The sequence below is a fragment of the Patagioenas fasciata genome, chromosome 2 (assembly GCF_037038585.1).
Source record: "Patagioenas fasciata isolate bPatFas1 chromosome 2, bPatFas1.hap1, whole genome shotgun sequence".
Lineage (NCBI taxonomy): Eukaryota > Metazoa > Chordata > Aves > Columbiformes > Columbidae > Patagioenas > Patagioenas fasciata.
In genome coordinates this window covers 82,805,290-82,826,804 of record NC_092521.1, presented here as the reverse complement: position 1 = coordinate 82,826,804, position 21,515 = coordinate 82,805,290, and the positions used below count along the sequence as shown (strand labels likewise).

General features: G+C 35.0%; 1 protein-coding gene across 7 annotated transcripts in view; it reads left to right on the top strand.

The window, feature by feature from the left end:
• The window catches only part of CDH12 (cadherin 12), a 577,123-nt gene that overhangs the window by 342,183 nt on the left and 213,425 nt on the right, over positions 1-21,515 (top strand). The window lies entirely within an intron of this gene.

The following is a 21,515-nucleotide window of genomic DNA, read 5'->3' as shown; positions in this document are numbered from 1 at the left end:
TAAATATTTCAGTCTAACAGTAACTGAAGGAGGTACTTCCTCTCTCTTTTGTTCAAGGCCCTTGACTGCATGCAATTAAAGGAGAGTTGAAGCTGTTGCTGTGATGTTAGAGTAAGGATTCTAAGTTATGTCTGAGAACTAAATCTCATTTATTTGGTCTGCAGACACCTTCAAAATAGCAGAAGTATTCAGGCAATCAGCACTAGAAATAATTTTTTTTTTTTTTGTTCATTTCCCATGCTATTCTTTACTAATGCAGGAAACATGATTAAGCTCAGCAGTAGTGATTTTTTTTTTTTTTTGAAGATGACTTGACATTTGCCTGTGATAAGAACAAATTTTTGAAATATCTAATCCATAATCATGCAGATGACTGGCTATAGAGTGCCTGTAAGACTAGTTAATCTTTTGTGAAGCTCTCTTGGGACCCGAAAGCAGCATACCTGTGCTCCTCTGTTCACAAAGGGAGACAATGTTTCCTTTGTTTCTATTTAATCCTGCCTGCTAGAACATTGGGTAAAGCCTCAGCCACATGTGAACCAGGCTAGAATAACTTTTTCTCTAACCGCCCAACCTGTAGAACTCTCTATAATATATACATGTACATAAATAACACTACCACATTTGTGGGTAAAAACTGTGCCAAGTTAGACTTTGTCTCAAAATCAAACACCTTATATTCAGGGTGTAGCAACTATTTTACATTTTTCTTTGCAATAAAAAACTGTTTTTCACCTAAAACTAATGAGGGAAAAGAGTAGAGAGAGCAATTAATATGACAACCTCATTTAAGTATGATGGCATTTCTTTACATTGTTTATTCCAAACCAAAAATATTGCTCTATGATCATTTTACTTGGTATGTTCAAGTTGTCATTTTGTCCAAAATATTCTCTATGAAGATCACCTATGTCATATTAGCAGTTGGAGTTTGCAAGTGCACCTGGAAACTGCATGCAGCATGTGAACTCTTTGAAGTAAATACAGTATATCATGTCTCAAAGATATCAACTAAGTCAAGTGACTTCAGTGAGGTTATTCCAGGATGTTGTTATTTTTCCCTAAGAACAGATACTGGTAGTGTATCTCTGATAGAATCACGTCTACATTTTCTGCTGCTTCAAGTTGAATTGCTATTGTCATGTAGATGAAAGAAATGATTAAATACCATATGCCTGGGTGTCTAGATATGTTGTTTATCTCATCACTAAAAGCTATTCACACAGAGGTCAATAACACAACTGCCTGGACAATTCCTTAAACAAGTTTTATGAACTGTACTCACTGTAGAGCAACTATCCAATTTTACATTATACTGAAAAGAAAGAAAAAAAATCAGACCTTGATCCAGTGAAGCATCTGTGGTATTGATTTCAGTGGTACTGGATCAAGACCTGATACTCTCAAAAGGGAAAGAAAACAGAACCAAGTCTTAAAAACATGAGAGGAGCTGTCTTTGTAGCATATCTTGACAGCATTTCACTCAATTCCATCTTCATTAGTGTCATGATCACTCCTTTGAATTTAAAGCAACCATAAGATAATTAAATACAACTATGGATTTTCGAAGATTTTGACAATTTAAAGGTATCAGGAGGCTGTTTATGCTCTTTGTTTATGACAGTTTTCTTTTTGTATTGCTCTGTAGTAGAATTTTTCCATTAATAACCTCAAGTCATCAGCACACTGATGCAGAAAGCATAGAATGTTAAAGACAACATGAAACTTCTAATGTAAAACATCATTTTCCAGAGAAAACCAAAATAATGTTAACCATGGCACAACAATATGCTGCTATGTTAGTCTCTGTAGATATTTTCATGTCAATTAACTTCAACTTCTATTTTACAACGTGTGATCACTAAGAAGGGGCTGATTTTATCGTGTCCTGCACTAAAGTTCAGTAGACATGTAATTCTAATGTAACCTGTATTAAAATATAGAAGTGGAATGGAAAACTTAGAGGTCAGGTAGAGATTTACCAGGTACACTAGGATGAAGACAATATAGACCAATCCCCCTGTATGCCACATCCCATCAAAAACTCTTTTTGGAATTTTGCTTTGGTGAGTTGAATTTTTTTCTCCAGTTTCCTTCAGGACAGGAACAAATTAGACATGAGATGGCATCAATTCAGTTTCTTAGAAGAAGAAAATTAAGGCGCTTATTTTCTCAGAGATACATTATATTCCAGAAGATATGAGGAAGCAGGTACTGTTCTTCTCTGTAAAAAAGTCAAGGAGAACAGTTGTTCTGAACATAGTATAAAGGACACTGATGGTTCTTTTTATACTCCTATAGCTTTCTATACATGAAGTCAAGACTCTCCCTTCTACCTGCACTACTACACTTGCACTACCTTTAACAACTTCATTTAATTTCATTATGTGAAGCTGTTATTGCAAGGGACCATTTTACCTTCCTTCAAGGAGTCTTATAGAAATAACATGCTGGACATAAATCTGCTTATTTCACACTTCCTATAAACAGTCATTCTTGAATGCTTTTATTAATAGTGGGCCATAACTTTCTCTGTGTTATTAATAATAAAAGTCCTCATTATTTGTAGTGTCTCTTCTGTTTCTAGCATCTACTTGCTCAGAGTAACTTCAGATTGCAGAGAATTCCTATTGCTAGTTCTAACTTGCTCATGCTCATAAGGACTCTGTTTCAATTGTAAACTGAACATGAGAACTATACTACTGACTGGATTTTCTTCTGTGCATTTAGGACTGATTCAAGTGCCACTGATGTGAATCAGAGTTTTCTTATTGACTTCCCTGTGAGTTTGATTGAGCCCTTAGGAAGTCCTTCTGACCCCACTTGTCCAACTGCTAATGCAGCAGCTAGAAAGAACTAAAGCATATCTCAGTTATTAACTACTTTAAGAACATGTAGTGGGAGTAAATGCAAATGTATCACTGAAGAGGGAGGAGATAGTGATTACAGCTCATGGTTCCCCCTTTCATAATGAAGAAGAAATAAGTTCTGTATGAGTAAAACTAGCATTGGTCTTCCACTAATTTTATGTGAAATTCTATAAATGAAATTAGTGGTCATAATCCTAGATAAATTGATATAATCAAGGTACAAGTCCATATGCCTTTATACTATCCACCTTTAAGTCTTTTAATGTATTTTATATCTGCTAGACTTGAAATCTTACTATGTTCTCTTATTTTGATATAACAGAATCTTTCTGTCATCCTAGTAATTCCTGTCAGTATTGATGTTCTTTCTTCTTGACAAAACTGAGAAAGAAAGAAGTAAGGTTCTTAATAAAATGAGTGTGCATGTCACTTCCGTGCATACTGTTCAAACTCTGTCTTACAGATAGTCAGGAAATGATTTGCACTTAACCACAAGAGCATCGTATTCTGAGAAATATGTAGTAGAAAAGAAAAGAAAAGAAAAGAAAAGAAAAGAAAAGAAAAGAAAAGAAAAGAAAAGAAAAGAAAAGAAAAGAAAAGAAAAGAAAAGAAAAGAAAAGAAAAGAAAAGAAAAGAAAAGAAAAGAAAAGAAAAGAAAAGAAAAGAAAAGGAAAAGAAAAGAGAAAAGAAGGCATGATATGCTGATTACCTTTTTTTTTTAGCAGCCAGTAAATGTGAATTTCCCTAGTGCATTTTAACTTTAAAAATTCCAATCTAAGTCACCACTATAGGTCACACATCCTTAAGAGATATAAAATGAAAGACTGTATTAAGCAACTAGTTCAGTAGCTGCCTGATTCAGACACTAGCATTGGAGTTTAAGTGATCTTTGTATTTGTTGGAGAGGTGTATCTGAACTGTAGTATGACAGTGTTCTCAGAAGAAGCCTAAATCTCTTAGTCTGATAACAGAATTCACTACTTATGTTGCACTTATATTTGCAAAGTCATTAGCACAAATGAGAATGCTGAAAGTTGAAACTTGTCCTATGAAAGTGGTGATGATTCAGTCCAGATTTAAAAAGGCAAACAAAACCTTCCCCGAAAACATCTATGACTTTACTCAAGGGATCTACTCTATTCCCATATGTTCCTTCTTCAAGTAATATACAAAGGAAATTAAAGTATTTTTTTTTAATTTTTTTTTTTATATTTTATTCACCACTTAAGTGTTATGCTAAGATGGATGCCTAAATCAGCTTCCCACATGATCTCAATGGAGCAGAAGGAGGATCAGACCCACATCCCAAAATTTGTTTGAAAAATTAGAAGTTCTCATAAGCAAAAAGTTTCAAGAGACAAAATTAGGACACTCTGAGATCTGTTATACCACTTGCAAATATAGTTCCAGAACACTTCATCTGAAACAGACTAGAAAGGAAAGAAGTTTGTCCTGTGTGAGGAAGTGCCATGTTATTTCTTCCAACTGCCTTTTGGATTAAGAATTCAGAAACACAGAGCTTTCCAGAGCTTAACAGGGAGTTTCTGCTAGAGGTATCTCAAAATGTGGAAGTCAGGATGGCTGAGAGATACGTCAAGAGAAGATATGCTGCTGTGAAAAGTATGGAATTCACTGCTGCCTCTGCCTCTCCTTGAAAATAATGTTGAGCATTTGGAGTCCAAGCAGAGTCTCTGAGACCAATTCTTGAATAGAAGCTGAACTTTAAGGCTGACCAAATATGTCAAAATTTTCTGTTTGACTTTTCTGATTCCTGAATTTGGAAATTTTTGGTTATTGTTTAGAAGTGAAGCTGCATAAAAGAGTTAGCCAAGAACGTATCCATGCCTTTCTAAAGCAATACAAACTACATAAGCTTGTAAGAAAAGCAACATGTACCCTAAATGAGAGTTCATTTTTCTTCTTTGAAGCATGCAAGGAAAGTAAAAAAATACAGAGCTTTCTGAAATAAGTTGACACAACTAACCAACAAAAGTATTGCTGTTATAATCAGTTTTATGAGCTTTTGAATGTCTATAGATTGTTTGCAGATCATTGATTCTGTTACATAATTTTAAAATTATGACTCTAAAATACTGTGTCCAAACAATTACCTCAGAGAACAAATATAATCAAGCTGACAAAATGTTGAATGAAAACATTCATAAAAAAGACCAGCAATTAGTTAATTTCAGATTGTCTGAAATATTTCCTCTGAGTTCCTTTTTTGCATTTAATTTGTATTTCAAACTTTGAAAAACATTAAAATCTCATGGTGAAAGCTCTAGAACTGAGAATCCTGAAGGAATATTTTTTTTCTTTTTTTCCAAAAAATTGGTAAAAATAAGTAGCAGAAGTCTGATGCTGTCCATCATCTGGCAAGCAATGTGAACTGAAGCCACTGGAAATCATTTAAACCTAGAAATTCTATGCAGTTAATCAAAGGCCATGGCAAGCTGTTACCTGGCAATCAGTAGCTTCTATCAGAGGTATGATAACTGTTGGTAGCAATTAACTTACAGTTCACTGCCAGGCTTTATTACGTTGTGATCGAAGATTTAGAATTTTTTTCAATGAGTATCAGCAGGTCTTTGTATGGGTATGCGTATGTGTGTGTAACTGTGCTTGAATAGCAAATGCAATTCAGAAGAGCTAGTGGTGTCTAGATTAGAAGGTAGTAATGTATAAGAATTGAGAAACAGTAGATCACTTAAACACAAAGTTGTGTTCAGATGTAACTTTGGGAAGTTATTTGCATCAGGAATTGTTTTATTTCTTTATTTGATCTATGATCACTTTAGCTGAAATTAGTGCAGAATATTTCATATCTGAAATTCATCGGTTTACTTTTCAAAATCAATAGGTATAGTTGTTCATAAATTGCTACTTCTGCTGTTGGTGTGAGAAAGTTAGGATCTTTAACAAAAAAAAATTTCCAAACGTATTTAAGCACATGGTTAATGGTTATGGTTAGAATAAGATTACCAGTGTTCTTGATTTAAAACCATACATAAGTGATTTGTGAGTAAGAAGTCACAGGAGGATATGGAACTGATTCACTATTTTAAATTGAAGCAGCTCTCAAAAAACCATGTTTTTTGTTGAAAGAGAAAGGACATACACAGATTTTCTTTTTTGGCTTGTCCCATCACAGCATGACTCCAATAGGTGATGAGCAGCTGTACCTTTATCTGTTTCAAAACTCTGAGCACTAACTACTCTGTGCATCAGCACTTTTTTATTTGCTGTTTTTGCATTTTTCTTCACAAAAGTTATAATAAAATTAGCCTGCACAAAATAGCCATAAAATTCAAGACAAAAACAAAAAGACAAACCAAAGTTGTGAAATTAAAGGGCACTCTTATTTTTGATATTTTACATTATTTGTTATATAAAGAAACAGCTGGAAAAGACAATATATATGCAGAATATCAGGGAAAAATAACTAAGAATTCAGACAGATAATTTTTTCCACTCCGACTGAATTTAACTCAATTTACTTAAGAGCATTGTAAATCTTTGTACCCAACTGCATTTCTAGGTTGTGTGACCAATTGTGGTTTTCACTGTACACTGGGGGCATGAATTCATATGTTTGTAACTTTTGAGGAGTGTATTATTTACTCAGTAATAGGTTTCTGGAGAGCATGGAAAAGGAACCAGGACCCAGAAAGTTTTAACCTCTTTTTTTCCGTTAGAATTGGCAAGTATTGTTGTGGCTCTGTGCCCAATGACAGTGGCTCCATGACCCTGAAATCTTTCTCAGGCCCTTGTGGCCTTCGTTAAACTTCATTAGACATTGATTTTGTAGACGTGATTCCAGCTTCCTGAAGGCAACGTCCTTAATGTTAACTTAGTTTACAAGTGCATAAAAAGTTTTTCAAATGGTGATAGATAGATAGAGAAATACATGGATAGATAGATAGATAGATAGATAGATAGATAGATAGATAGATAGATAGATAGATAGATAGATGATAGATAGTTTGTTGTGTGGGACATGTTTCCTTTGTATCGAATATGAGAGCTTCTCAGTTTATTCTTTCTGTGTGTGAGAATATTTAATTGATCTGCTTAAGACATGCTGATTAAGGAATTTAAAGAAATTTATAGGAAAGGAGTGAATCTCTTTACAGAATTTACAAAAATGTAATCATTAGTTTTGTTCTGATGTGAATTCTCTGTAGAGAGGCTTTTATGTTTATGAACTTTTTTGGTATTGTAAGTTTTCTGCTCAGTAATTTTTTTTTTTTTTGTTCTCATGAAGTTCCTACCATTGGATTGTTTGCTAATTTTAAGCTATATCTCTAAACTTGAATTTTAACCAAAATAACTTTTTTTCACTTTTAAAATTGATTTTATTCTATTCATTTATTTTTATGTTCATCACATAACTTCTGTTTCTATTGTCTTAATAATTTTTAGGCAATTATGACTAAATTAAAGTACAGAGGTGCAGCCACAACCCTATATGCTTTACAGTGTGGTATAAATAAGAGAGATGGACATGAAATTGTAAGTAAAATTTGATGGATTATTACCTAAGTGTAGTTTTGTAAAAATATTGTTTGAAGTATGTGTTAGGCGTTCACAAAAAAAAGTAAATGCACCCTGAAAATGTTCTTAAATATTTAGAAAAAAGAAGTTACTGACCAGATGAAGACCTTCTTCTTTACACTGACTTCCTAAAGGTAAAAAAAGGAAAAATATTTCGTACTTTATTGAAGCAATAGAACACAATCCAAACTCTTATTTATTTATTTATTTATTTATTTATTTATTTATTTATTTATTTATTTATTTAGTTATTTTAAGCGGTGTCTATTGAATTTCATTCAAATTGGCCCCCTCTACAATAGAGCAACATCTCTTAGATTTATTCTATAGCAAATACACAGTGTTGGGAAAGGGAGTTTTAGCAACACCACTCTCTCTCTCTTTACAATTCTACATAATAGAAGAGCACACTGGAAAGAACATACCCATTTCCGTGTGTAGAATTTTCTGCTTAATAACTCTGTGATTACATACATGGTTAGTAAACATTGAAACTTGTTTTAGTTGTTTTACTCTGCCTGTATTTCTGCAGAACACAATAGGAACTTAGCTTTTACCTTTCAGTAGTACTAAATCCTTCAATAACTCAACTAAAACCTGATGGAGTCCAGCTCTGTGAATTACTGCCATACTGGAAAGATTAGGTTGCTTAATTTAGGTGTTGTTGCTGGCAGTGAGGTTTTCAGTTCAAAGAAGTTTAATATTGACATGTTTTATTTGACCTCTCTTTTAATTGTCCAGAGAAGTAAACATGGTGAGATTCCTCTCATGGAGTCCAAAGTTACTATGTAAATAGATACAATTTGAAGATATAGCTTGGATACAACAGCATATATTTTGAATATGACAATTCTATCTTGGGAAGGTAGCTGGAATGTTGCGCACATGTGCTGAACTGGATCTGGAACACAGATTGGCTTTGGGAAGGGAGCAAAGCCCTAGTAGAAATTGCTTTCAGACCATGAGATTAATTTGTTTGTACATAGATTCTATTTGAAGATTATCAGAGATGAATCTTATTTCACTTCCCAAATATAAAACATGATATCCAACTGGGATCAGTTTGTTAAGTTTTGACAATTTGAATTCTTTAACACCAGCTAAGATATGGTATGGAGTCTTTTTATTAACCACGCACTACAGCTTGTTTGTTCCTCAGACTCGTAAATAAGCTCTTAAAAGATTTGCTTGAATTTATGTAGCAGTAAAATAAGATTCACTTAGAAAATTCCTGTAACAATCTTTCATTTTAATATTTTTGTAAACTGTGGAAAACATCTGCAATAATAATGTGCTAAAAAATTTACCAAGTATCGTATCTAATTCAAATATTTAACTACACTATCCATTTGTTCTCTATCCACACACTGCAATATGTTTTTAAACAGATTATTTCAAAGAGTTATCTCAGAGGAATTTATCTTATTGCTTGTATTTAAGCCTTAATGTGAATCTCAGTATTGACTTTACATAAAATATTTCCACGTGAATAAATCAGTGGTGCAATATGTTGTTTGCCTTAAAAAAACGTTCAGTCTTTACCAGGGTGAAAAAGGCACCTCAATATACTGTACTAAAGTTTCTCTTCTCATTTATTGTGATTTTGGTGAAATAGTACATTTGGAATAAACAAACAAACAAATAAATAAATAAGGTATATGTGTAAGAAAAAACCACACCTTTCTGTGAGAACCCTGTAATGAGTTGTCTTTATAATGAGCCTTTTGCAACATGCTTCAGATTCCTTTCATAAATTCTCCTGACTACACATCTTAAATTGCAAATCTCCAAGTGTGTGGCAAGTTATACGTACACAGCATAGAATGTATGCCTACATGTGTATTTATACCATTTCTCTCCCCTTCCTCACTGAGATATTGAGAGTGATACAATGTATTGGAATGGAAGAATCCAGCTTTCCGGGTGGAAGGGTCACTTTTCCATCATTAGATGGGCTGAAAAGATAATTTCCTTAAACTGAAGCATTGTGTATCTATGTCAGTTACTGGTTAGATCCCGCCGGCCTCTTTCAGAATTCAGTAGGAAAAACTCTTCGCTCTTTGTGGGAATAAGGCAGAAATATTGTAACATGAAGAAATGTTCAGAACTCCTTAAACTTTTTATACATTTTAGTTGCCTGTTTACATTTCCGACTGGCTAATTGTGGGTTGTAGCACAAGGTTACAGAGACTGTTATTTAAGGTGATCTGTAGAAGTTACTCATGGCTTCACACACAACCTTGAAAAACATAAGAGAATAGCCAAAAAGTGCTTTAAAAACTAGAAGTTACATTTGCCAAATAGATGGTTTGAACATCCAATAATGTGAAACCTTGAAGGAAAGATTAAGAAAAAGGCCTAATCACATCTATGGATCATCATCTTTCAAATGGACCTTCACTACTGCCCTCCTCTATAAGTATATTTTTACAGGTGTAAATTCTTATCTTTTGACCACAGATACCTTCAGTCTTCAAAGATGTCTTGAGTATTTCCTCTGGAAAAAAAAGTTTCTACATCTATCTGCCTGTACATTCTTTTTATTTGTGGAAACAGGCAACATCTTCACAGTTATGCATGTCAAAAAAAGTCTGACCTCTGTGGAGCGGGACTGATGGAAGTGAGTTAGGAAAATGATTACCAGTAAAAAAATTAAGCAGTGGAAAGATAGCATATGTGACAAAAATGTGGGGGTTTGTTTTTGAGACTGAAACTCATTTTCATATGGAGGTCAAAGTATTGTAAGTTTCTCCCTGAGAAGGTCTAGTTCTTCACCTTGTATGGTATGTTTTGGTGATATTTGTATAATGCATTTAAATTATTTTTCTTGATGCTTGTTTTGTTTGAATAAACATGTTTACTGAACGTAGTATGAGGTTGCTGTGAGGCTAGGAGGTAATGCAAATTTTGAAGCTGCACTAGGAGTATAAGCTTGCTGACCTGTGTTTAATAAACAAGAGCAATGATTTATTACTGCAGACCTCAGTGACAGTTGCAGGACTTTTTTTTAATGATAGGGATTCAATGCAAAACCATGCTTATGGCATTCAACACCCGTTCTCTGTCCTGGTTTGTTTTTGCAAGGTCACTCAATGTCACTGTGGCTTCTTTTCTCCTCACCAGGGGACATGTATGCTGAGAATAAAATTTCTGACTAATATTTTGACATTCTTCTGTTTCAAAAAAATCGCAGCCTACACAGATGCCTCTAAATGTGAAGTTAAAACCTCAAACGTGTTGACTCACCAACCACACAAGCATGATACAAAATTACGCATTAGCTCCTACTGATTAAAACTGGTCTCATCTAAACAAATTAAGGGGTCTGATCTCTCATCCATATGCATGGATAGTTCTCATTAATGCTAATAGAGGGTATATGCATACATGGATGGGATAACAGACCTCTGAGGCTGATTCTGTTTGGTTTATTTTCTACAACTGCAACAAAACATTCAGCGTTAAGTGTTGCAATAATTTAGAGAAAGATCAAAGGGGAGAAAGGTTAATAATGTATCTTTTCTTGCACCTTACTGTGGTAAATAGATAAAACAATATATCCTATCACTTGTAAGCTGGGAGGTAAGTAGTATTTTTTACTTGCTGCTGGCTTTTTATAGTGTCTGCTAGCAAATTCGGATTTATATGCTTGTGTTTTCAGACCAAAATAAGGAAAACACCAAAAGTGATTATACCACAAAGTTTCATCCTCCCCAAACAGTAAGACATTGAATCTCTTAATGTCATCTTCATAATTTTACAGAATATGAATACCATTTACTGTATTGAAGCATGCGTCTCTGCTACATGCAGCACATCTGCTGTAATGTCATCTAAAGAACTCCAGTGATTTCGTAATTTGATATTCAGTTAAGTGTTCTCAGAACACAATCTTGTCAAAACATTTTAAATACTTGTATTATACTGTAAAAATAGTATTGTACTTATGTTGTCAGACAGTAGGTGCTCAATTAACATTCTTAACAGCCTCAAATATATTGGGATAGGGAAGACATGCACAGTATAGGGATTGATGCTTCAAGGGAGTTTTCCAGGTGCAAGGTCTTAAGACTGAGCCCCACTGGGAGAAGCTGGTCTGCCTTGTTTGAACTGTAGGAGCTTCTAAGTAAGTATTGATTAATTCATGAGTGCTGAAACAAACCAATCATGGATTTTTGTCAATGCCAGTGCCTAGATGACTTGTCTAGGTACAGTGGAAACATTGGAAAGTTAAGGATCTGTTCTGGGCTAGACACTCCTTGATGGAAGGCTTCAAAAATGACCATGTGCATCTCTGTTCTTCTCCTAGGCACAAGGCAGAGGCCCTCTGGGTATGCTCTTAGCCACCCAAGCCTAGGATTCTAGTGGAAAACTAAACCACAGGATATAATAGGATTTTACAGAATGGGATATTTTAGATTAGTTGTCATGGGTGAGGTAGACACAGGAACAGAACCACACTAATCTCAAATTCTAATTCTCTTCTCAAACAGTTGTCTACATACTGTGGAAACCTATCTTCCAGGAATTTAAATAAAGCAGTGATATGAATGTGCTGTAGTTTCTAGAGAACTAAAATTCCTAGCCAACTAGTCATACAATCTTTTAAAAATACATCTTATATCTTAGAACAAGTATTTATCCTCATTAATTGACAACAATAAATCGATGGTAAAAATATAGCTTTTGCAATTTTTCCTTTACTAAAGAGAAAACAAGGACAAATAAAAAGAGAATGAGAGATGTTCATGTCAGAGATTGTAAACTGGTTTTTCCTTGAGATAGAACATGACGATTGCATTTCTGTTCAGTGTTGGCTCATTCAAGTATTTGTACTGGTACAAGAAGAACATACTGCTAACAAGAGGAGTTGTAGAATGTTTTGTAGTCATTCTTATGTGCCCGTAGTAATGTAAGATGTCACTGTAGGATGTAAAAAAGTCAAGAATACAACATTTATGGTTGATTGTGTTAAAATGAAGATGGATATTTAGATCTATAAGAAGACTTGTGACATGTTTATTAGTTGGTTATACTTTTAAATGAGAGCAAGCCCTTAGAAAAGCAGGATAGAGAGGGGTTGCTTTTTTTTTTTTTTTTTTTTTTTTTTTCCCCTGGAGTATTTAGTATGTACTGGTTCATGACTGGAACATTTCCTGATCTTAGACTAATGCTTTAATTACCATTCTGTAATCACATCCATGAATGTCTTCTACTCATGTAGAAGAAGACAAGCTTCAGTCTTCTTAATTCGTACTAAAATGTGTTCGCAAAACTCATTTTGTGGAATGAGATAATTTGGTTATAATATTTTTGAAGATGTTATTTTTGTTGCACTGTAAACCTGCTTTTTCCTCTCAGTTCTACTTAGACAAAGCACATTTTTTCATAGATGTAGTTAAGGTTAGAGGTGCACATTAACGGCTGAACTTCCTGCTGCTTCACTGATGTCAGCTGGGTGAGCTTTGTAAATGACAGGTGTTTTTGTTTTGTTTGTTTGTTTTTCCATTCAGCATTACTTATTTAGCTCTTTATATATGTTTATATATATATATATATAAAATCACACTGAACAGTGTAATTCAGTTTGTGGTTGACACAGAGTCCAGGAGCTAATGTATCTTCCTTTTCCTCAGTCTAAAAGATACTTCGATGTATCTTGATGAAATTGAAAAATTTGATGTGAGGAGGTCATTTTTAATACCATGTTCTCTTCACGTGAAATAATGTGGACTGTCTACATTTAGGTACATAAGTATTTATAAATGAAGTACTTAATTTTATTCTTTGTTATACCATTTGAAAAACATGGACAAGACAAATTTGTATACCAGAATGTTATATAAAGTTTGAACAAAAATGTGAAGTCTTCAAAGTTCAAAGCTATATTAGGATCTAATGGATGTGAATTTATGAAAGAGGTAATACACAACCTTCACAATAATATTATGGGTGATTTCTTAAATTGAAACTAGGTTTATAATTGACTCTGTGGTTAAAACGGCTATTAATAAGATTATCATCCTTTGACTTCCTTCCTTCCTTCCTTCCTTCCTTCCTTCCTTCCTTCCTTCCTTCCTTCCTTCCTTCCTTCCTTCCTCCCTCCCTCCCTCCCTCCCTCCCTCCCTCCCTCCCTCCCTCCTCCTCTTCTTTCATCTTTCCTTCCTTCCTCCATTCCATCCTTCCTTCCTTTGTCCCTTTCATCCTCCCCATCTTTCTCCCACGTTTTTTCTGTTTTGTAGTGTGATTCTCTATAAACTCACTGCTTTATTTGTATGCTGAGGCTTAGTTTTGATTCCTTGGTTTTCTGTTCTCCAGCTACCCTAGTGATTTGTTCAGGACAAGGAGACTTCATACAATTTGATATATGAGCAGCTATAAGCTGAGCAGCAGATCTATTAGCTATGCTTGTGATGAATGTACCTGTGGATTTCTAAAGTTGCCTTTTATGGGCACAGCAAAAACAATCAAAAAACAAAAAAACCCCACCACCAAAAAAAACCAAGCAAACAAAACCCTGTAAGATTTGAATAAGAGTGGTGAGGGAGAATGGCAATTTCACAAGGGCAAGGTCTTTGTGGGTATCAAAGCACCAGGAAAACAAATCGTTGCCCCCCTGCAAGCCCTCACTCTCCAAGCCAGCTCAGCCATGTTCATCTGCTACTGCCACCACACAGACCTGACTTATCCCTAGAGAAGAAAATTGTGGCAGGCTTGTGTTTTTGGACCAGCACCCTGTTTCCCCTGTGCACTCCCCTGTGCGAGCTCTGAGGCTGCTCAGACCAACAGAACTGCTCACATGCTTGAAGTCAGGGCTGAGACAGAAACACTTTGCTGAAACAGAGGCTTAGCACACTGATTGATGTCTGTTCATCACACCTGCATTCTTCAAAGCATTCTCTGTCACTTGCAGTTTATTAATTCATTATTGTAGTCCTGTACCAGTGATCCAAATATCCCTTATACCTTATATTTCAGTGATAAAAGCATGTGTCTGAAGTGTGATAACAGTAAGAATGGCCAGTTTGTTGGGACATAGATGCCATAGATCAAAGCTGAGGTTTCACTGTAAATCTAGGGGAAATTAAATTTTGAATGACTTATGGTTCTGTTTTCAACTCCAAATAGTCCAGCAGGATTTCAAGTTAGACTGTTCCAGCATTCATACCGTCAAATGGCTGCATAATACAAGAACGCAAATCAAATCTCTAGAAAAGGGTTCTGTTTTGGTTTGTTTCTTTGTTTTTAAATTAATTTATATCTCAGAAATTTTAGGCAGAAGGTTTTTATCTGTTTGTTCTTTTGTTTGTTTGTTTTAGTTTGTTTTCTTTTTTAATGAAAGAATAGAAAAAGGGACGCAAAACAAAAGCAAGGTCTACTTTACCAACAAAGCTTAGTAACAAATGCAGGCAGAGCGTTTGAATGGTGCATTCTCTTAGAGAACAAATAAATCCTAGTTTCCTGAGACCTTTCAAAATGAGCCTTGGTAATTAATTAATCCTAGATGGTGGTGTTAAACTACTCTAATGTACACAATAAAAATAATTGTGACAATTAAAATAATATGAAAATATCAAGTTAACAATAGTTATGAAACAGAAATACAGAAAGGTCTGAGATTTGCCTGACACAACAATGCACAAAGAAAATCAGCTGTAAAGAAAAGAAAAAAAAACCACCATAGTGCAGAAAAAAAAAAAAAAAAAACACACACAAAAAAACCCCCGAACAACCAACTATTAAAATGCATTTGTCTTAAATTTTTCAGTTAGAGACTATCATAGTATGTATGATTTGAAGGTGAATAGGCAGTCTCATTAATTCAAAACAATTTTTATTGATACTAAGGTGATAAATTTAAATTCTCAACACTAATGTCCATATTACTTCACTGGTTAGTGCTGGATGAATTGCTTTGTGTTGAGTCTCTTTCTGTCTCTGAAAATGAAATCTTTTTCTCAGAAGATTCTTTTATGAAATGCGGAAGAGTGAGCGTCTCACCAAAGGCAGCATTTTCTTAGGAAAAAAAGAGTTATCAGCACTTTTCTTATCAATAATGACAGCCTCGATACAGAAATATGAATCAAGTACAATCCAGAGATCCATGTCTCTGGAAAGAATGAATGACAGTTGACTTTAGGTTGTAAGGCTGGTGAGACAGTTCCTATAGTTCTTCTGAGAGAGCTGTATACAGCCAGTAAGAGCAGTAGTGGTGAAATGAACCAAAGTTAAGCCTAATTAAAGCCACTGCTGTCAACAATTCAACTCCACCAGGACATTTTCTCTATACTGCTTTTGAAGTTACAGGTCTCACCTGCATGAAGCTAACCATCAGGTTACATGTTAGGTGCATTTGGTTTTCATTATTATTGAATGTATTTATATAACAATACATATAGTATATATATGCACACCTCATTAAATATATACAGTCTTCAAAATGACGTTTAGATTGTGCTTTTGGTGAACTAGGAAACATTACAAAATAAGATGCCCCACATACATGAATGAGAGCAGTAACAGTGCAGCAGATCCAGGCTTCTTTAAAGTACTCTGAGTGTGCCCCCACTCTTTGTCCCTCCAAAATGCAATGAAGTTGATGGAAACTTACTATATTTCAAGAGCTGAACGTAAATCTTTGAAGCTTTTTGTAGAAGAGGTGAAGTGAAATGTGTGTAAACTGTGATTTCCCTTCTCAGTCACTAAAATGTTCAGTCACATAGTTTAGTTATTTTCTATTGTCTCTTTCATTTATCAGCAAAGAGAGTGTGTTGTGAGAACATCAGAAGCCACTAGTGCTCCTTTTTAAAAAAAAAAAAATAAAAAATAGGACATGGTACTGGCACTTACAGCTCAGTGAGCAAAAAATCTTGGAAGATGATGATTTTCATTTAAATGGTTCTTTAATGAAATCATCATAAAGTCATAGAATCATTTTGGTTGGAAGAGACCCGAGAGACCATTGAGTCCAACCATAATCTAACACTGGCACTTGTAATATAAACACAGATTCACACACATTTTAAATAATTTTCATATTATTTCCAATCGGAGCTCAGTTTCCATCACACAGCCAGGGTCCAGAGTGTGGTAGTTTGGAGTTGCATGGCACCATGATGACTGATCCAGAACACTGCAAATGTTGTGATGCTGACTAAATGAAGTACTGCACATTTTTAGATTTCATTTAATAAGTTCTGTCTCTGAAGGTAAAAGGGATAAAACACCACAAATAGATAAAAACAGCTCAGTTATTCAGTAGCTTACTGTTCTTCTCATCCCTTTTTAATGTTTCCTTTTTTTGTATTTGCTTTGGAGGGAAATTTCAGGTCTTAAGGAGGTCTACAGTTCAAAGAGGATAAGAATTTTACACGTCGTATTAGCTGCTTGCTACATATTTAATTAACCAGAAATTAGCTACCTACTGTGACTTGATGATACCAGAAGTGGACTGTTAGAGTTTTGTGTTTAGTGTCTTAATAGGACAACAGTGTTGTACATGCATACATATACTCATTTAACTTTGCTGTTAAAAGAGATTTGTTGTTCAAAATTTAACTAAGATCACTTGCAAAACATATAGACCAGATCACTGGGAAGACATATAGACCACTTCCTAGCTACTTCTGATGTTAGCACTCTCATTCACTTATTTATTTTAATGTCCTTACAGCTTGTGTACTCTACAGTGTAAGTCAAAACACAACCAATGTGTTCTGAGGTGTTTACACTTCATGCTTACCTCTCCTTCTTGCTAGCTTTGCTCTACGTTATCATATATAATAGGAAGTACCCGATATTTATTAAGGCAATAGAGCAAAACAAGAATATCCCCTGTATCGATGAACATGTCCAACAGCTGTCTGTGGTCCTCTTTATTCAGCAGCTCCTTAGACATAAGCAATGTTGATGTTGTTGTCATGGTGCTCTGCTCCTTTTGGCCTACATCTTCTTTTGCCTCTTGTCTTTCATATGACTAGCAGTATGTCTGTCATGTGGCAGGATCACATTCAGTTGCGTGTAGCATCACATAAATGTAGTTACATCATGTCGTATTGTGTAATTTCTGTGCATCCAGTCACATAAGCAGGTATATAATCTGTATATTCATCAAGTGAGGGACAGGGCAACCTGATTCTTGGTGTTATGAAGTTGTTCTTCTGATTGAGTAAAAGGTCAGGAAATATTTCCTTGAATATTAGCATGAGAGGCCATGTGGTTTCCTGATCCATATGAAGGTTGCTGCATGTGGAATTTTGCAGCTGAATCTAAAGTGAATGATGTGGTAAAAAATCAGAAGACATGAAAAAGTGGCTGAAAGAATAATTCAACTCACGACTGTATAGTTCAGCAGTCTGTATCAAAGAAATCATAAACCTTGAATTAAAATTTCAACCTTATTGCATCCATGTGTAGTTACAGCTAGAGCTCCTGCTTTTGATTTAATGCCACTTTCCTATCACAAACATTTTCATGCATAGTCTAGCCTGAATTATGATTTATGATCTGTAACTTTATGGAAGGATGCAAAACTAGGTCACTTTTCAGTATGCGTACTGTTGTGTACACAACTGAAAGAATAGAGTTTGAGATGCTGTGTTGTGATACTGACTGCTTAAAAAACACAAAGTAGATTCTTACCACAGAGATACAAGATCAAAAAGGAACATGTGGAAATCTGTGTTGTGCTCCATCTGCATCTGACTTTGGGCTGACAGCTTAAACTAGAAATTTAAAACAGAATGAAAAGTAGAAACTACTTATGACCAGTTCTTTGAATTTGTGTCATTGCTGCCTCTCAGTGCACTAAAGGTAGCTAGAAATATTAGTGGCCTGAGCTTTCCTGAAGCACTCTTACCTGAAGTAGCTTCTAAGTGTCCTTGTGTCAGTCAGTTTGATGTGACTAGATCTACCGTAGAACTTGAAAAATGCCATGTTTAATTCTGTTCTCAGATATATGACTTCAAGGCCCAAGGCGATGGGACAGATCAATGCCGATTTAAATGAACTCATAAGTGTATGGAAGAGATTCAAAAGAATAAGCAAGACACTTTGAAACACTATCTAGACTTATCAAATACATGTGCCAGAGTGGTCTGATTGGATTTCAAAACCAGTTCTATCACTTATTCCTTGTTTGTTCCTACAGGCTATTCTGCACATAATCAGGGTTTATGCACCTGGTCATGAAACTTGTTATATTTCTCTCAAAAGGTGAAAATGCTGGCTAGGAAATGAGCAAACAGAATTCAAAGCACTACCAACAACTCCAGAAAAAATACTTGAGGCAGAAGTGCTCACATGGTTCAGAACTAGAAACCATAAAACCCTAGCATTTAGACTACAGATATGAGGATTTGTAGTCTATCTGGAAAAAGATGGAAGCACTGTAATAGACTACTGCTTTGCAAGGGATACTGGTGTTTAGATACTGGAAAAAGAGGAATACTTTGACAAGAGAAAAATTCTGCTGAGCTGCAACTGATCAATATTACAGTTAAAATGGAATAGATATCTGCCTAGGTAAAGGAGTTTTTAATTTCAGATTAGTCACTGCTACATCAGAAATAGTGAAATAGTTACCAAGCAAGTGACAAGGGAGTAAGAAGGTAAAATTCACTTTATATAGGGGGAATTTTATCCATATTATTACAGTATTTGAAATACGTGTGTAAGTTAATAAACTGGAGAGTGACAGCTTGTGATAACAGCTTGATAAAAGACCTAGAATTGTCAAGAGGCTGTTTCTGTTACGTTATAGGAGATGCAAAGTACTTCAGAGTTCAGAGGCAAAGCAAGACTCCAACCCTACCCACAATTCATGTAATTAGGGGTTCTTTGAATAATTAGCAGGTGACACATAATAAATATGTATTTTAACCTGCTCAAAACACAACAAAACAAACAAACAAATATACCAACCACCAAATCACCTGTACCTCCAAAATAAAATTATGATAGAATTCTTTCCATATATAGAGAGAGCCAAATAATTAAAGAAATATGATAAAAAAAAGATTTTTTTTTTTTGCTACTAAAAAAAGGAGAAATTCTCAGACACATGCTTTTTCAATGTTTTTATTTAAAAAGACAACAACCTTAAATTACCTTTTGTGTTGCCTTTGGCATTGTGCTGGTTTTGCTGCTATTGAGTTAATTTTCTTAAAAATACTTAAAATATTTTCTTTTTAGTAACTAGTATGTTCTTTTCTTTTGGATTTAGCATGAAAATAATGTGATAACATACTGGACTTCCCATGCCTTTGCCTGGGACAGAGCTAATTGTTTTTCTTTCCAATAGTTAGGCTGTGTTTTGGAGTTATCATGAAAAGAACATCAGGGCTCGCTGATATTTTGACTGTTCCCAAGGAAACCAAGGACTTTTTGAACTTTCCAGTTGCAGGTGCACATAGAAGCTGAGAATGAGCATAACAGGACAGCACCTAGTTGATATCAAGGTTGGCCAATGAGATATTCCTTACCATTAGCATCATGTTCTTTATATACCTGGAGCTGGTTTTCCAGCTCACTCTCTTCTTTCAGGATCGACTGTTTGGTGCAATTGTGTTCAAGTTTGAACTGTAGTCCAGGTCTTCGCTCTTCTGGGATCAGCTGCATGGGACCAATGTTTGTGATTGCCACTTAGGAACAGGCTGGGTATCAGTAACCAAGTGGTGAGGAATTGCATTGTACATCATTTATTTTGTATATATTGTTATTATTTTATCTTCCTTTGCTGTCCTATTAAACTGTTCTTATCTCAACCCATGAGTTTCTCCCTTCTCTTTCGATCCTCTCCCCCATCCCACTTGGGGGAGTGGGGTGAATGAGTGGCTACAGAATCCTAGTTGCTGTCTGGGATTCAAACATGACAGGTATCTAGGATATCTTCTGAGAAAATATACTTCTTTGATGCAGTAGGGAACATATTGGTCATTTAATCTGAGGGGAAGAAACAAACGGAGAAGGATGACTAGACTTTCAGAACAACACTGGGAAGAGATAAAAATTTAGACGGTACGAAACACAAAAAAAATAGGGAAAATATTAAACAGAAAAATAGTAAGTAGGGAAACTAGAGGAGAAACTAATAAGGAAAATAGTAGATAAAATGAATGTACCAATATATCTCAAGATATTTAAGTCCATCTCTGGAATATCTGCTTTACCAGCACAAGAGTACAACACATCCATAGATTGGTAAATACAGGGGAAAAAACGTTTTTTATTCTGGAAGATATATGTGACATAAAACATAACTTCCAGTAGGGATTGTGAGAAACTGAAGCAGTTTCTGTTAAAGAGATCAAGTGCTGAAATATTTTTATAGGAAGCAAACCTTCAGGCTGATTCTTCCAAGTAGGAGATTGGTACAGATATTGTGCCTGGTGTTTTACAGTAAATAACTTCAACAAGAAGCCTCTGCTTTGGTAATGAAAATGTGAGCAAAGGCTGAAAAGAAACATTTTCAAAATCACAGAATCACAGAATGTTAGGGATTGGAAGTGACCTCAAAAGATCATCTAGTCCAATCCTCCCACTGGGGCAGGAACACCTAGATGAGGTTACACAGGAACGTGCCCAGGCGGGTTTTGAAAGTCTTCAGAGAAGGAGACTCCACAACCCCCCTGGGCAGCCTGTTCCAGTGCTTTGTCACCTCAACCATGACCCATGAGAACATATAAATACAAATTTTTATAAAAGGATATTGAGGATTGCTAAAGTTGATTGTTATTGACCTTTCCACTAGTAGCTTGGTGAAAAGAACTTTCAGAGAGTGCACAAAACATAGACACCACTCTTTAAAACATTTTAGATGTTCATAGAGGAAAGACAGGAGCTTGATTATAGGGCTGTCATTCAGTATAGTGGAGTCCAGCAGTAAATGAGCATGAGACACTGCAAGTTGTATTTAAGTCATTAGAGCTTGGGACGTTATATATATTCTCTTTCAAAGTTACCCCACATGTTACTGTTACTACAAACTAGATTTTAAACAGAGACAGCAGACTTGTGACTCTGTGTCATTGCAGACAAGCATATTTTCATAACAGTGTGTGAATGTTATTTGAATTACAAAAAAAATAGAAT